Source organism: Arachis hypogaea, chromosome 11, assembly GCF_003086295.3.
Source record: "Arachis hypogaea cultivar Tifrunner chromosome 11, arahy.Tifrunner.gnm2.J5K5, whole genome shotgun sequence".
NCBI lineage: Eukaryota > Viridiplantae > Streptophyta > Magnoliopsida > Fabales > Fabaceae > Arachis > Arachis hypogaea.
In genome coordinates, this window is record NC_092046.1 from 137,415,779 (window position 1) to 137,434,687 (window position 18,909).

The 18,909-nt window shown below is 32.3% G+C and overlaps 1 long non-coding RNA gene across 2 annotated transcripts; it reads right to left on the reverse strand.

The window, feature by feature from the left end:
* Positions 1–15,752: 15,752 nt before the first annotated feature.
* LOC140176414 (uncharacterized) lies at positions 15,753–18,379 on the reverse strand. 2 transcript variants are annotated; one of them, XR_011867918.1, is made up of 6 exons: positions 17,544–18,379; positions 16,964–17,087; positions 16,799–16,843; positions 16,641–16,722; positions 16,146–16,210; positions 15,753–16,050 (listed from the first exon to the last, which is right to left on the reverse strand). It is a non-coding gene; the product is annotated as an uncharacterized lncRNA (long non-coding RNA). The 2 variants fall into 2 exon arrangements; XR_011867919.1 differs by having other exon boundaries at positions 16,634–16,722.
* Positions 18,380–18,909: the final 530 nt, after the last annotated feature.

The following is an 18,909-nucleotide window of genomic DNA, read 5'->3' on the forward strand; positions in this document are numbered from 1 at the left end:
TTGAATCAAACTTCTCAGCCAAAAACACTCGCGACTAGCTTCATGAATCGCTAGTATTTCAGCATGATTAGAGGAGGTTGCTGCTATTGTCTGTTTCGTGGACCTCCATGATATAGCTGTACCACCATATGTGAACAGGTATCCTGTTTGAGATCTCCCTTTGTGTGGATCAGACAAGTATCCAGCATCTGCATAGCCAACTAGTTCTGTCTTGGATCCATAGGGATAAAACAATCCCATATCAACTGTTCCATGAAGATATCGAAAGATTTGTTTAATTCCACTCCAATGTCTTCTGGTTGGAGAGGAACTATATCTTGCTAGTAAATTCACAGCAAATGATATATCGGGTCTTGTATTATTAGCAAGATACATTAGTGCTCCAATGGCACTAAGATATGGTACTTCAGGACCAAGGATATCTTCATTTTCTTCCTTAGGACGGAATTGATCATTTTCCACATCCAAAGATCTTACGATCATTGGAGTACTCAAGGGATGTGACTTATCTATATAAAATCTTTTCAATATCTTTTCTGTGTATGTCGCTTGATGAATAAAGATCCCATTTTTTATATGCTCGATCTGCAGGCCGAGACAAAATTTAGTTCTTCTAAGATCTTTCATCTCAAACTCTTCTTTTAGAGTTTTTATAATTGTTGGAATCTCTTCAGGAGTCCCAATGATATTTAAATCATCAACGTACACAGTAATTATAATGAACCCAGATGTAGTTTTCTTTATGAAAACACATGGGCAAATATCATCATTCTTGAATCCGTTTTTGGCCAGATACTCAGTAAGACGATTATACCACATTCGTCCGGATTGCTTTAGACCATATAAAGATCTTTGCAATTTGACTGAGTATAATCCTTGCAAATATTCATTGGATGGTTTAGATATCTTTAATCCTTCAGGGACTTTCATATAGATATCACGATCTAATGAGCCGTATAAATAGGCTGTTACATCCATTAAATGCATATGCAGTTTATGATATGCAGATAAACTGACCAAATAACGCAATGTTATCGCATCCACTACAGGGGAATACGTTTCTTCATAATCTATACCGGGCCTTTGTGAAAAACCTTGTGCCACAAGTCGGGCTTTATAGCGCACAACTTCATTTTTCTCATTTCGCTTTCTCACAAATACCCACCGGTATCCAACAGATTTTACATCTTCTGGTGTACGGACTATAGGTCCGAAGACTTCACGTTTTGCAAGTGAGTCCAATTCAGCCTTCATGGCTTCTTTCCATTTTGGCCAATCATCCCTTTGTCGACATTCTTCGACTGATCTTGGCTCAAGATCCTTACTTTCATGCATGATATTCAATGCCACATTATATGCAAATATTTCATTGACAATTGTCTTATTTCGGTTCCATTTCTTTCTTGTAAAGACATAATTTATCAAGATTTTGTCATTTTCACAATTTTCAGGTACCTGAATGTCTTCTGACGTTAAAATTATATCAGAATTTTGGACAACTGCAGGTGTCTTTGCTATGTCTTTTTCAACAGGAATAGTATTTACCTCTTTTCTCTTTCGAGGATTTTTATCTTTGGAACTGACAGGCCTGCCACGCTTCTGGCGTGTATTTGCTTCAGTGGCTATTTGTCCTACTGGGACATCAATTCGAATTGGGGCATTTTCTGCCCTGCCACGCTTCTGGCGTGAATTTGCTTCTATGGCTACTTGTCCTACTGGGACATCAATTCGAATTGGGGCATTTTCCGCTGGTATATAAGATTTGGTTATCCTCTTTGTATCGAAAAATGCATCAGGCAATTCATTTGCTATTCTTTGCAAATATATAATCTTTTGAACTTCTAGTTCACATTGCCCTGATCGAGGATCTAAATGCATCAACGATGATGCATTCCAATTAAGTTCCTTTCCAGGAAGCTTATTCTCTCCCCCTAATGTTGGAAATTTTGATTCATCAAAATGACAATCAGTAAACCGGGTTTTAAATACATCTCCAGTTTGTATCTCAAGATACCTCACTATAGAGGGAGAATCATATCCAACATATATCCCCAATTTTCTTTGGGGTCCCATTTTGGTGCGATTAGGTGGTGCAATGGGAACATATATCGCACACCCAAATATTCTTAAATGGGAAACATTTGGCTGCTGGCCAAAAGCTAATTGCATAGGAGAGAACTGATGGTAACTCGTTGGCCTCAAACGAATAAGTGCTGCGGCATGTAAAATAGCATGCCCCCAAACCGAGGTTGGGAGATTTATTCTCATAAGCAAGGGTCTAGCAATTAATTGGAGGTGCTTAATAAGTGATTCTGCTAATCCATTTTGTGTGTGAACATAAGCTACTGGATGTTCAACACTTATTCCATTAGCCATACAATAAGCATCAAAAGCTTGGGAAGTAAATTCACCAGCATTATCAAGACGAATTGCTTTGATTGGATTTTCTGGAAATTGTGCTTTTAATCGAATTATTTGAGCCAGTAATCTCATAAACGCCAGGTTGCGAGAAGACAATAAGCACACATGTGACCATCTCGAAGATGCGTCTATCAGGACCATAAAATATCTAAAAGATCCACATGGTGGATGAATAGGCCCACATATATCGCCTTGAATCCTTTCTAGGAATTCAGGGGACTAAAATCCAATCTTTACTGGTGATGGTCTTAAGATTAACTTCCCTTGAGAACATGCAGCACAACAAAATTCACTAGTTTTAAGAATCTTCTGGTTCTTTAGTGAATGTCCATGAGAGTTTTCAATAATTCTCCTCATCATGGGTATTCCCGAATGACCCAATCTATCATGCCAAGTTATGAATTCATTTGGGCTAGTAAACTTCTGGTTTACAGTGGCATGTGATTCAATTGCACTAATCTTAGTATAATACAATCCAGATGAAAGTGAGGGTAACTTTTCTAATATAACCTTTTTATTTAAATCATGAGTTGTGATACATAAATACTCATGATTTTCCTCATTCATTGTTTCAATATGATATCCATTTCGGTGAATATCTTTGAAACTCAACAAGTTCCTCAAGGACTTGGTAGATAATAGTGCATTATTTATTATGAATTTTGTTCCTCCAGGAAACAAAATTATAGCTCTTCCGGAGCCTTCTATCACATTGCCCGAGCCAATAATAGTATTAACATATTCTTCTTTTGGCATAAGATGGGTAAAATATATAGTACTTTTAAGAATAGTGTGCGAACTTGCACTATCCGCAAGGCAAATATCTTCAGAATATGTCCTTGCCATTTTTCTTCAAAAACAAATAATGATAATAATAAAATGAGTAAAAGTACATGCACAGTAAAATTATTCACATGAATACTTAACAAACACATACACATATCAAACTATTCAATCATTGATCAAATAACCAATATTTCCTTTAGGGTCCTCAAAGAAATCAGATACATCATAATGAGTGGTGGAATTTTCAGCATCATTTGAAACGAAATTCGACTCTTTTTCCTTGTCATCCTTTTTCAAAGATGCCTGATAAAGATCGACTAGGTGCCTTGGGGTACGACAGGTACGTGACCAATGGCCCTTTCCACCACAACAGAAATACTTATCCTCTGTTGATTTATTCTGCCCGATATTTCTTTCTTTATCCCACTTCTGGTGAGATCCTCTCTTTTGAATATGATTCCTTTTCCTTCCATAATTTTTCTTGTTATTAAAACCTTGCCATTTACCTCTTCTGGGGTAATTTGCCGCATTTACTTCAGGAAATGGGGCGGCGCCAGCTGGGCGCGCTTCATGATTTTTCAAGAGCAACTCATTGTTGCGTTCAGCAACAAGAAGGCAAGAAATTAACTCAGAATATTTTTTAAACCCTTTTTCTCGATACTGCTGCTGCAGGAGCACATTCGAGGCATGGAAAGTTGAGAAAGTTTTCTCCAACATATCATGATCAGTTATCTTTTCCCCACATAATTTCATTCGTGAGGTGATATGAAACATTGCAGAATTATATTCATTTATGGATTTAAAATCTTGTAGACGCAAGTGCGTCCATTCATATCGAACTTGAGGAAGTATCACCGTTTTCTGATGATTATACCTTTCTTCAAGGTCTTTCCAAAGATCTGCAGGATCTTTTAATGTGAGGTATTCATTTTTCAAACCTTCGTCAAGATGACGACGGAGAAAAATCATGGCTTTGCCTTTATCCTTCTGGAATGTATTATTTTCAGCTTCAATGGTATCTTCAAGATCCATTGAATCAAGATGGATTTCAACATCTATATCCATGATAAATAATTATTTCCAAATATATCAAGAGCATTATATTCAAGATGAAAGAGTTTCAACATAATAAAAATTTGTTACCTGAAGTCTTCCTAAAATTTGATCAGAGTCTCGTGCTGATAACGTGTTGTAAAATAACTAAATAAATAAATAAGAAAGAGGTAACAAACATAAAATAAAGAAATATAATTAGATAACAATATTAACCATAATTACTATCTCGATATAAAAAAGATGATACTTATATATTTGTATATATGGATTAACGTATGAAAGAAAGAGAGGAAGAATTTTGTATATAATATAAATAGAGAGAAATATTTGATTGCAACGTAAGAAAGAGAGAATTTATTTCTTATTGATTATTTGTGTATTATAATTCAGATATGTGTCCCTATTTATACATGTATGAGGGCTTTATTTTCAACATTCATTTATATTCATTCTCTCTTGAGAATGTAAACTCTACATAGGAATGGGCATCCACATCCTATTCTTATCACAACACCCTATTTATTTTTATGAACCATAATTGATTATATATCACATAAATTTTTTTAAATATTTTAAAAATATTAGTATTTTAGTCATTTTAACTATTAACTGTAGTTATATATATATATATATATATATTAAAATTTAACGGCTAAAATAATTAAAATACCTATTTTTAGAATATTTAAAAAAATTATATTATATATATATAAATAGGGTGCTATATATATATATTAGGCAGAGTAGGTCATTGTCAAAGGAATGGCACATATAGCATAGGGTTGTAGTTGATAAAAGAATATCGATGTCTCTTACGTGGCGGCATTTACAACTGTATACTCATATGACGTGGCCAATACAGTTGTCTTCCTATGTCTATATATGTGTATGTTATTAGGTATTTTATGGCAACTAACTTATTACCACTCCTGCCATTTCTATTCTTCCATCAAATAAACTAAAGAAAAAGTTTATAATCAACAATTTTATTAAATTTTAACCAATATATAATTAGTAAAAAATAAATAAATAATTTTATATTATTATATAAAATTTTATATTATTAAAAATATTATTAATAATTATTTAATGATTACAAATTACAAAAATTATTAACTCTTTAGCATTCGTCTAAACTAAATTCTATGTAGAATTTAAATACTATAGTCTTGCGCTTTTTAATTTTAATACCGAAGATGAAAGTGTGTTTTGTTGGATCACACACAAAAAGTGTATCACAAAATTATGAAAAAAAAATTTAAAATTTTAAAATTAAATTTATATTTATAATTTTTTATTTTTTTTTAAATTACAAATCTAAAAGTTAAATTTGTGTATTAATAAAATAAATTTTATTATAAAATCCGATCCTCAAATTTTTTATTTCTATATAAAAAAAATATTCAACTTATCCATACCAATAAATAAAACTTTATATTAATCTATTTCAAACAAAAATTAGCCGTAGTCTTGTAGTAGTGATCCTAATAATTAGGGGTATTCAAATCCAAACCGATCTAAATTAAACCGTTCATTTAATCCGATCTAAACCGAAAATCGATTAAAACCGTATTTGATTGGATTCTATTTTTTGCAAACCGCTAGATTTTGGATCGGATTTCGGATCTACTTTTCATAACCGATCCAATCCAATCCAAACAGCACAATGTGCTATAATATTATTATTTTATTATTATATTTACAATTATACTTATAACATGTTCAATTTGTTATACATTTTTCTATTATTCATGTATTATTATTATTTAATAAATATTTTATGTTCAAAATGTTATTTATTTATTTATTTTAACTAACCTATAATTTTATTTCTATTATTATGTTATCTTTAGTTTTTTAAGATATTGTTAAAACTTGTTATGTCATTGTTGATTATTTAAAATTTGATATTGAGACTTGTTATATGTATTTAATTTTTTTTATTTAAAAAACCGCAAATCCAAACCGATCCAAACCGCTTGTAATCGGATCGGATCGGATCGGATTTCTAAAAAAAATTCATCCAATCCAAACCGCACCACACATAAATTAAGCGTTCGGATCGGATGACTTTTTCTCTTAAAACCGAACCAAATCGCACCGCGAATACCCCTAATCCTAATATATAATGGGATTAGAAATCAGTTTAACTTATATAAATTTTTTAAAACAATTTTGCATTATATATTTATTAAAATATTAGTAGTTTTAAATTTAAAATTTATTTACTATCCTGACTATTTTATATTATTAATTAATTAATATTATACATATTTAACAAATAAATAATAGATTAATATAATTGACACTAAATAAAAGAATATATAAATTATAATTAAATCTTAAGTGGATCAACCGTAGATTATAGATGTATCTTGTTTCATTTGAGGAGATTGAGTTGGTCAATTCTACTCTGTCAAAAAACGGTTAATAAATAAAAAAATATTTATAAAAAAATACTTGATAAAAATTACAAGATAATAAAAAATTAAATTAAAAATATAAAAAAAATTAATTTTTTGTTCTTATGTAAAAAAAAAAGACAGGCGTCCATCAGCTCACTTCCACTAGCCTGTCAAAGCCCGATAATTAAGTGGGACTAAATTTGGTGGACTTTTAATTTTTTCGAGCTAAATTTTTAAGTCTGGCTCACCTTTTTTTTGGAATAATAATAATAATAATAATATATTTAAATTTTCTCTTAATCTTGATATTTTTTGTTCTATTGTCAGTCATATATTTACTATATATTTACTATATATATGCAAATATTACCACGTGCATATTTTTCCAAACAATTCCTCTATACTTTCTCTTTTCCAAAATGGAACGAAACCCTAGACGGTATTTTGTTTTATTGTCTTCTCTAACAACCCAACACTTATTTATGGGTCCCTTATTAGAACACTAGAAAAAAAGTTTAGCTTTGAGAAATTTATATCGAGCTATCTAGCTAGCTAGCTAGGAGGTACATATATAATGGTTAGAATTTAGTACATATATAATGGTTATAATATTATTCATTTAAATGAGTAAATTTTGCCTTTAAAATTAAGTCCGTTTAAATTTCGGACTAAACAGGTTAAATTCGATTAACTTAAAAAAAAAATGATAGGTTAAACGAGCTAGCCTGCGAGCTAAACGGATGGTCCGTTTATTTTTTATACATTAAAAAATAAGTATTTTTTAGCCGGTATTCCTTTTGATCCGATCCGAAAATTCGACCCATCAACTAAAAAAAGTTTATTTTTTAAAAGATTTTTTACCTAAAAATGATATTTTTTGTCAAAATATTTTTTAAAAAATAAAATAAAAAAATAAATAGAATGGCCCGTTTAACCCATCGGACTGACTATAAACGGTTAAGATTAAAAAATTATGGTCCGTAAATAAAGCGGATTTAAACGGACCAACTCATTTAACCCGCGAATTTAACGGATCGAACCTAAATGGACTGGATTAGCCCGTTTGACCGCCCTAGAACTTAGAACAATTCCGCATTATTTAAGATTCCCAGATGAATAAATGTGTTTTCGTCATTTTATCTTTCTTTCTATTTGTTTTTTCATCAAATGAAATTGGACATTAATTTATGCATTCTATAAAGATTAAAGAAGTGACTTATATTTTTAAGCTGGGGAAAAAATATATTCTCTACACTATATATAACACTACTATACCAGACTTATGAGAAAAACATATTCGTTATACTTTGGAAGGATACTATACTAGACTTCACGTAATAATGAAACCATGTTTAAAAAGAGCCTCTAATATATAATAATTGGGAGAAAATATTAATAAGAGCCTGGCCTTCAAATTTTACAACAAATTTTAATTAAATAAAATATTGATAAATTATTAACATTGATTACTTAAATAAAATTTGGTGGCTAATTTTGGTAGATTATTTTATCTTTATGTTTGATTGAAGAAAATTAATTGACTGAAGTGGATCAATTAAATATTTTAATTAACTAAAAAATTGAATATTAGATATATAATTATTTGTATGTCTTTCTTTTATTAGTTTAAAGTTTTGAAAGAAGTAGCCAATGAGTAATAGTTCAAATGGCATAGTCTCTTCATATTCAATTAAGAAGTTGCGGGTTTGAGTCTCTTATCTTTGGTAAAAAAAAAATTTAAAAGAAGTAATTTTATGATATGATATTAAAATTTTTATGATTAAAAAGTCTAGAATTCGATTTTTGTTTGATAAAAAAAAAATAGTATAAGATAAAAACAAAAAAAAAGAAATAATATTTATGTAAAAATTTAAACAAACCTAAAAAATAATTCTATTGTTTGAGGGAGTATATTATATATATATATATATATAGCTTATGATTTTGAAAGAGTGATGACAAAAAATAATTAGAGAGAAATTGATGAAACTAAAATCCTTAATTGATTTTGACTTCTCCGAAAATATCCAAGTGAGATCGACTATAGACTAAAATTAGTGTTATTACATTTTTATTCACACTTCAATTTTGTGATGAGAAATGTTAGGAATAATATTTTTATTAATATTAATTAATATTTTATTTTTATATTATTAAAATTTAGAGTTAATAATTTAAAAATTAAAATTAATTATATAAATAAAAAAATTATTGACCAAATATTGATTAATAAAATAATAAAAATTGTTGGTCATAACATTACTCTTTTGTGATTTAATCGTATCCCGCTAGCTGAATAATGAAATATGCAAATAACGTGAACAACAGGTCGCATTTTAGATTCATTAACCATCTAATTTCATTTTCACCCTAAATCCACCACTTTTATCTAATTTCACTTTGACCTAATTATACCCCTCTTCTAACCTAAACCCCTTTTCACTGCAACCAGCTGTCCATCACCTACCCCGGCACGTAGTCCCCTTCGCCGGCGAGAAAGCTCCCAAGCACTGTCGTCTCCTGCTGTCACCAACCCTGAGTGCAAGTGAGCCGTTTCGTATTAAGAACAAACATCCCATTCGCATTACGAACAAACATTCTATTTGCATGAAAAATAAACATCCGCATACGCGATGGAGGACGAAACTAGGTTGCTTGCAATGGCGCGATGGAGGCGTGATAGAGGATGAAGCTGGGCTGCTTGCAGCGGCACGATGGAGGCGCGACGAGGCTGGGCTGCGTGCAGTGGTTCGGACGCACAAGGAAGCCAGAATGCGTGCAGTGGTTCGCGAGAGATGGCGGGGGGTTGTGGGGATTAGGGGTGGCACTACAAGAAAAACGTTAAGAACCGTCGGATTTAGCGTCAAACATTAGCGGCAAGTTTTTCGTCAGATTTACCATTGGAATTGACAATGAATTCGTCATCCTAAAATATTACTATCGGAGTTGATGTTCCGACGGTAACGTCGACTGTAAAAATTGGAGGAAAAAAACTAAATTTTGGCACGCCAGCTACCGTCAGATTACCGGCGAGTAAATTCGACGCTGAACCTTGTTTAGTGAAACGCTGTATTTTGATCACATGCATATTGTTACCGTCGGATTATTCTGCCGGTAAATTCGACGGTAATCGTGCCTTAAATTTGAACCGCATACCCTCTTCCCTTCATTTTGAAATTGGTTTCTCTCTCTACTTTTTCTCTACTCTCTCTCTAACCTCTCACCCTTCAGCCAGTCTTTCCATCCCCCTGTTGCCACTGCAAAGACCATCGCCGCCGCTGCTGCTCTAACCGCCACTGCTGCCCTGCCCTGCCGCCGCTAGAAAGACCGCCGCTGCCGCTGATTGAAACGCCCTTTCTCTGTCCTTTGTTCCCCCCCCCCCCCGTTGCTGCCCTACCGTCGCTGCTCGAACCGCCCATTTTTGTTCCAGGTTTTCTCTCTTCTCTCCTCTAATTAGTTTAATTAGATTGATTTCTGTTTTAGTTGATTTTAGGTGATTAGGGATTTTCATTGAATTAGTTTTCATTGATTTTAGGTAGATTAATTTCTGTTGTAAATTATTTTAGGTGGTTAGATTAGGATAATTTAGTTAGATTGATAGGTTCTTATCTCTGCTCAATGTGTTTGAGATTATTATATGAGATTGTCAATTCTTGTTGCTGGGATTATTTGAATTGATCTGAATCATTAATTCTGTATTTTACTGTTAATTTGGCTGAAGAATTGTTGCTGAATTTGTTTGAGTAGTGCTTAACAGTTTTGATGATTCGCTAGTTGTTGTTGCTTTGTTAGGAAATTACTATTTTAATGCTTATTTTGCTTATTTATATTACTACTGGTTTATGCTGGCTAATTACAGCATTTTGCCGTATGCATTGCTAGTGATGTTTCATCATGTTATTTTGTGCTTTCTTGAGTTTGCATAGGATAAAATTTTTTATTGTTAGAATGCTTTGAAAGTTAGAATGTTTTGAAAAATTGTTAACAAAGTTAGAATGCTTTGAGAGTTAGAATGCTTTGTTAGAATAAAGTTAGAATGGTTTGAAAGTCTAATTTAATTATTTTGAAACTAAAACACTATGTAATTCCTTTTCTTTTTTTGATTTACTAAACTAAACCACATTTTGAATCATTTGTTATTTCTTGAGTTTCTTCTTATATTATTATTTGTTGGTATTTGTTATGTTATTAATATGTTATTAAGATATTCGCTGTACAGACATGACGACAGGCAGCAGAGGTAGGTCAAGTGGGACACGTGGTCATGGTAGAGGGCGGGCTGCACCAAATCCCCCAAGATTGCCCAGTCATTGCCCTCTACCCCGGCTATCCCGTCAATCTTTGTGATGTCACAGGAGGGTCCATCGGACCAGAAATTTACCATGGTCCCAAACCTAAACTAGGTTCCTCCTTCTGCTATGTCATCCGACTGAGGATTTGGCCCGATGGCATGTAGTCATGAGTACAATTTTTTAAAATTAAGTTTGTTACTGTGCGGTTTGTTCTCTGACAAGTTTGTACCGAACCCTAATGCTTACATGCAAGAGATATCCGAGGTCATTAAGTCCATGTACGACCACCCATGGCCGACCTACACGTAGATTCCAGCAGAGACCAGAGAGCGCTGGTTTCAGAAGTGGGCGGTAAGAACCCAATTTGGTTAGAATTGATTTATTGTATTTCAACTGTGTTTAATTTCAATTAACTAATGTTGGTGAATCACTTTTTGTAGTTAAGATTCATACGGGATACGGAGCATAACCTCATGATTTGAAAGATCTACGACCACTGGGCAACCAAACTTTTTCAGCAGATGATGAGTGATGTTCGTCAGGGAAAAGATCACCTGACCTCGTGGATCCATCCAAACATCAAGCATGACCTGGAGGCTCATATTAGAGATAACGAGGGGTTCAAGCGTCGACGTTTGATGAACATCGCAAACAGGACTTTGCCCAGGCCGTCGAGGTATACGGGTGGGTCGGTGACCTTCATGAAGATGAAGACGAGAGTGGTAAGAATTTTGGCATTATTTTATTTTATAGTAGTTACTTGAATTAGTTAGTAGAGGTTACAGTGTTTACTTTCCTTTTTCATTATCAAGTGACCCAATTTAGTTAGTAGAGTTTGGGGTGTTTAATTTTCAGTTTTAGTGGGTTAAGGTGGTTAGGATAGGTTAGAATAGGTTAGATTAGTCTCTGAGATTGCTGGAAAATGTTGGATTATTTAACCGTACGCTGATTCCTGTTGTTGAAATTGTTTGGAAAATACTTGACTGTAAAAATAATGATGTTAATTTGGTTTGGATGGAACTCTTCAAGGGTGGCTACATCCGAATTTCAGGAGAGACTTTGTCGACATTTTTATAAAATTTTCATTTAAATCAAAAATTAAAATTATGTTTTTGAAATTAGAATAGAGATTTTTTGCTTCATATATATTTGTTTGTCATTGTTTAATGTGTTCGTTTATTTTATTGTTTGGTTGATATATTAATTTGTAGTCTAAGTCATTGGATCATGAGACGACACTGTCACATACCTTCAAGTATACCCATACTTTTAAGGAAAACAAGGAGAAATTTGCTGACGAGCAGTCAGTGGCTCATTATGTGAGTTTAAATTAATCCTAAATTTCAGCTTTATTTGGTTTAAAGTCAATTATTTAACTGTTATCCTAATCACAACTAACTTGTATGACGCAGGAGGAGTATCAGCAGAGGTTGGAGGCCGCGACCTAGCAATCTCAGCCGCCTGGTGGAGCCGACAAAGTCGGCTCCGAGACCTCAGTCGTGGATCCCGACAGAATTTGGCGCGAGACCACCTTTGAACCCCACAAAAATCGCCGTTTCGAGTTGGGCTCGTTCTTTGCCAGTGGCCTCTGCTCTTTCGTGTTGATGGCTTCCTCTGCCTCTGCCACCAGCCCTGCTAATCCCCAGGAAGTTATCGACCTGAGGGAGGAGGTGAAGAAGCTAATATTGGAGCTGCATCAGCAGCAGAAGCTGTTTGAGCAGAGGTATCGAGAGATTCTTGCACGCGTTGCCGCTAACTCAGACCTGACGGAGAAGCTGGAGTAGCTCGAGCGGCTACGACAGCAGATGAAGGAGTACAACCAGCAGATGCACGCTGGAGGCAGTAGTGCTGCTGCTTCTAGCGGAGTTACTGGTGGGGCACTCACGGCAACACCTACTCTGCCGACGACGATGATTATCAGGATTTGTTGGGGTTAGGGTTTTATGCATTTTTCTTTGTTTAGAGTACATTACTCTATTCTCTGACATTTTATTATATTCATACATTTATTTTTAATAAAATAATTCGTTGATTTCTGCTAATTTTAGATTTTTGATAATAATTTCGTTAACAAGAGTTTTAATTTGATTTTACTGTTAGTTGTGGTTAAACTGTGCTAAAACAAAATAAAAAATAAAAATCCTACCGTCGGATCAAGTTTTGGTACCATTTGAAGCGAAATGACGCCAAAATTACCGTCGGATTAATCTGACGGTAATCATCAACCCATACTTGACAATCCATTGAAAACACCGACGAAAAATCCGACAGTAAGGGGTTTCTAGCGCCGTTTATACCGTCAACTATAGAACGACGGTAAATTCGACGGTAATGTACATAACGACGAATTTATTTTAATAATCCGACGGTAAATTCTACAATAACCAGCATTTTTCTTGTAGTGTGGGATGTGATATAGATGTGAGAAGAAGAGTTTGTGATTGTTAAAAATTAAATTCAAAATAAGAATTATATCTAATTAATTCAAAATTTAATTTTTAAAATTAAAATTAATTTTTTTAATTTATTATTTACGTTGTAAAAAAGAAAACGTTATTCTCCTATCTTTTTCTTTTTCTTTGTGAGTATATACAATCAACTCTACTTTAAGTTGAGAATTGATTTTTTGTAAATCAAGCATTCTTATATTATTATTGACATATATATATATATATATATATATATATATATATATATATATATTAGTTTGTATTCTCATCAGATTGTGTTTAGCATATCTATAGCTATAGATATGGTGTTTCTAAATTTTTGTGCTGTATAATATCACTACATTCTTTTTATTTAAGCTTTATATATATTATATGATACATAAAAAATAAATAATAAACTATTGTATATAGTGATAAATTTAGAAATTTTGACAATAGAAACAATATATATAATATAATAATCATTTTTGTAATAAAATTATTATGTATATATAAAAATCAGTTATTAAATTATTTATTAAATATTATATATTTGTGTATAAATATATATTATTTAATTTATTTTTAATGTATATTTTATATTTTAATATATATTTTTATTGGTATTTTTTTTATATACATAGAGCATGATTATTATTATTATTATAATTATATTTTGTTATTATAAAATATGATTAATCTTTAAAAGATCTAATTTACAAATTAAAATACTAAAATAGTAATTTAAATAATAACATATAATTTAGAATTTTATTTTTTAGGTTTTATATTTTAAAAAAATTGAGTAATTTTTTCTTAACAATATAATTGAATCTTTCTATATATATCACTAAATAATTATTTAAAAATTTATTTCTTTCATAATTAAAAGTCAACTCTTACCGATATTTATAGTTGAAAAAGTTCTTTCAATTAATGCAGTTACTAAAATAATTATTATAGCCAAAAGTATCAAACATGATTCTTATTATAGTTGTTAGAGATATAATCATTCTATTTATGTATCTTTTATTATTAAATTAAATTAAAAAAATAAATTTATGATATAATATTAAAATTATTATGACTGAAAAATTTAGAATTTAATTATTAAAGAAAATGTGTTGGATATATAACAATTTATACATCTATTTCTATCAACACGGACGCGCTCCCACCAAAATGAACTAAGCTTTAAAAATTAGTGATTATGAAGTTCAATTATAAATACATTATTATCAATGGATTATGATTACCGCACACCACAAACGCACATTTCAAATGTGCATGGCAACGGTCAAAAATTGTTGTCGTAGATTGAAAAACTGTTCCTAAAATTTTAGGCAACGGTTTGATAATGGTTTTTGACTTGTAGTATATACGGCCGTTGTCAATGCTCAAAGGCAACGGTTTTTTACCTAAGGCAACGGTAACAAGAAAACCGTTGCCTTAGTTACTGACATAGACAACGGTTTTAAAAGAAAATTTTAAACAACGGTTTTGAACCGTTACTCAATAAGCAACGATTTTAAACCATTCTCTTTCATGATGCAACGGTTTAAAACCATATATAACTAGATAGGCAACGGTTTTAAACTGTTGTAGCTTTATTATTCACAAAGCCAACGGTTTTAAAACGTTACTGTTCGTGTCATTTTTTGGCAACAATTTTAATACCATTGCCATTTTGTAGTCGTCTAAGACAATGGTTTTAAAGCGTTACCGTTGATGTCATTTTTTGGCAATGGTTTTGATACCATTTCCATTTTGTAATCGTCTTTGACAACGGTTTTAATATCATTGCCTTATGTGACTTCTGACAACGGTTTTTTATAATATATAATTCTTTATTTACAATAGTTTTCTCATGAATGAAATTAGTTCCAATTTTTTTTTTAATTTAGTGTCAATAAATAATCTAAACTATTTGAATCGAATTACTATAGAAAAAATAATTAAACATTTTCCATCAAATTTGACTTATAAAAATTATTGTAAGATCCACAATTACATTATATCATCATTTTTCAAAATACAATAAATGTCTTTTTGCTTATACTTTTCAGTTTTCACAATCTAAGCAGGACTACTTAAGTTATGCAGTATTATCTGTATGCTAATTCTCTAAATAATACTAACTCTAGCACAGATGTTGAAATCGACATGGTTAATATTCTTGTATCTTAACATATTACAAAATCATTCAAATCAAAATTGAAGTTAATAAGGGATGAAACTTTCATGGAAAGAACCAACATGTCAATTTTATACCATCTCCTTCTGAGGAACATAAAAGTCAGATAAGATAGAATATTGCACGTGAGCCAATATCCTTCATTGGCTTTGAAATTATTTGCAGCATCTACAAAATAAAAAACATATTTATCAATGATCAATTTGTGCTAAGCACTTATAGTTAAGCTACAAAATAACAAGTGGCTCTAGCAATCTGATGAACCCATGGAAATAAAAAATAAACAAATAAACAAATTATTGCTGGCAAACACCAAGACAGGAAGAAACTATATACACCACGTAACAGCTTGCGCTGCATTTTTACATGAAATTAATACAAAAAAATTACAGTGGAGTGAAGCTAACTTGAAGATACTCAAATATAGTGCTGAAAGAAAGCTTTAACAAGAGACCACTATCCACTGCCTGCAATAGTATGATATTGTATTAAGGCTACACTTGCTAACAAAGACAAAATGGAATTAGATGGAAAAAAAATAATGAAATGACAAAATCTTAACTATAGATCATACAGCATGATGATCCACGATAGCAGTCTTCGCTGCTTTAGAATAAACCTCACGAACTGAAGTATATATATAATAGCATTCAGCAAAATACAGAAATAAGAAGAAATAAAGTGGGCATGCAAAATAACATCATTACAAAATATCCAATTATCATTTTGAGTGGTCTTCATCTAAAGACAAGGTTAAAAAGCAAAGAAAATTGCATTATATGATGAAATTATATATATGATGGAATTTTGTCAGCCTATAGTGATCAAGATAAAAATTAAGAATCATCTAGAGGAAGAAGAGGAAAAAAAATCTTACAAGGCAGTTAACATCATTGTTTCATACAACTAACGACCTACATGATCAAGTCTTTTATTTAAGTTTATGCAAATTCTAATGTGAAGCATTGCTAGTAGAGTTATTGGTATCATTTTATTTATATTCTTTTCCTTCCCTTTTTTAATGGTACAAGAAGAGGATGAAGCACAAACCAAAGACCTTGAATATTTAATCCTTCGGTGGCCTCAAAGCAATCAAGTAAGGGATCATCAGGGATCTACAGAATGACTGAAAAATTTCTCTGAACAAGAGTTACAGGTAGTAAGCAACAACACACAAAAAACAAACATAAAAAAAGGATATACAGAAAAATTCACCTACGATACAAGAAGATCACAACATATCGCGCCTTCAGAAAATACCTACACTCAACATAACCAGCAACATAGTATTCATTCCCCTCTAAGAGATCACCAAACAAATATCCAAGAAAAAGTTTCATTGACAAGAACAAGAACAAGAGCAAGTGCAAGAACAAATACTCAGTGGATGTGGCTCCCCTATGACCTGAACTAAAGTTGTCAACATAGCGAACGCACCGCTGCTCCAATGGAGCGGTGGTGCCACCATAAGTCACACAAACAATTCTCTTATCCATCCCATTTTCTGTGAAGGCAAGAACAACAACAAAAATCCACCACACATTATGCAGGGCAAGCATAAAAACTATTTTAAAACTCAGATTTCAAGATAACAATTCAGTAATCAAACTTCAATATAATCCATCAAGCAAACCAACTTATAACAACCAATTCAGCATAATCAAATACAATTAGAATTCTCTGCAATTCCAAACAATCAAAAAAATTGGTAACAGTCACAGCCTCAAACCAAAATCAAAACTAATTTCGATCATAACTCAGAGTAATCACCCTTCACAATCGCATCTAATTCCAATCATAACTCAGAATAATCACAATAGCTAACCCTTCTCAAACACATTTCAAGTCATTCACATCAATTAATTGATTCTTAACCACTATTAACCATTTGCAATTATCCAATTAACTTTGTAGGCATTCTAAAATTAAAACTATTAAACTTTGAAAATAAATCCCCTACCTCAGAGTGTCGAACTAGCAGGAATTAATTGTGACAAACCCCTCTTTCTTAATCCATGGCAACAGCAGCAATATTTCCGATCACTTTCCAGCAGTAGCAGTGGCACCGGAGCAGGAAAAAGGCAGGGCAGTTCGGACCAACGGCTCCAGCAATCTCCTCTGAGGAGTTTTGTCCCTTTCTCCATCACTGTTTTGTATCGCAGTGAACTATTAGTAGCAGAGGCCTCGATTGGTAACAGCGGCGAGTTTCAACAGTTGAGGATTGAATGAAGTTACAGCGGCAAGGAAGACGGCCATGACAGCAGCAGCAACCCCCTTTCTGCGGTGACGGCAATAGAAGCTTCGCTGGCGGTGAGTGTGGCGGATTGGAAGAATATGGTGGTATTGGCGGCTCAGGGGAAGGCAGAACGGTGATAGCGATCATGGCTCCAGTGAAGGTGACGTCTTCTTCTACTCCTCGTCGCGGTCCTTGGCTCGCGTCTCCCTCATCTCCATCTGGGGCTTCCCTCAGCGATATGCAGAACTGACGACGACTCAGATAGCAGCGGTGACCTTGAAGCACGACGGCGACGAGGCGTTGGCGGCGGGACAGCTCCGTCGCAGCCTCTGTCTCCCTCTCACGCATGTCGTTCTCTTCCTCACATCCGACTTTCTCTCGGTCACCCCTCTACCTTCACCTGACGATGACAACGACGACCGCAGAACCCTTCCCGGCGCCATCCCCTCCCTCGCTTCTCCTTCCTCTTCTTTTCCATTTCCCCCTCGAGCTCCCCCTGTTTCTCATTTCTTCCCTTTTCTTTCCTTCTGTGTGTGTGCGTTGTGTTTGATTTAGGGCACAAATGGGAAAATTTGGGATATTAGGTTTAAATTAAGAATTTTTAGAATTAAGGAAAAATAGTCACAAGTAATATAATAATTTTTATAAAATATTTAAAATCAAATAACAATTTAGGATTTGAATATAATATTGTAAAGATTATTTTTGGAGTATATAAAATTTTATTTACTAATATATCATTTACTTTAAATAATTTTTTAATTTAAATTATAAAATGAACATACTAATTATATTTTATAAAATATAGTTTTAACCCGAAATATCAATTATTTAGATTATACGATATAGTTTTTTATTATTTTTTTATTACCAAAATTTTAATTTTAATTTGTATAAAATAATTAATTATAATAAAAATTGTACATAACTATTAATTGTCTTAAATTTAAGTATTTATAAAAATCAATATAATCATTTCTAACAAATTAATCTTTAAGAGTTTAATTTAATAAAATAAATCGTAATTTATTCATAATACAAATTTCTTAAATTAAATTACCTAACACTTCCATTACTGAATTTTAATTTG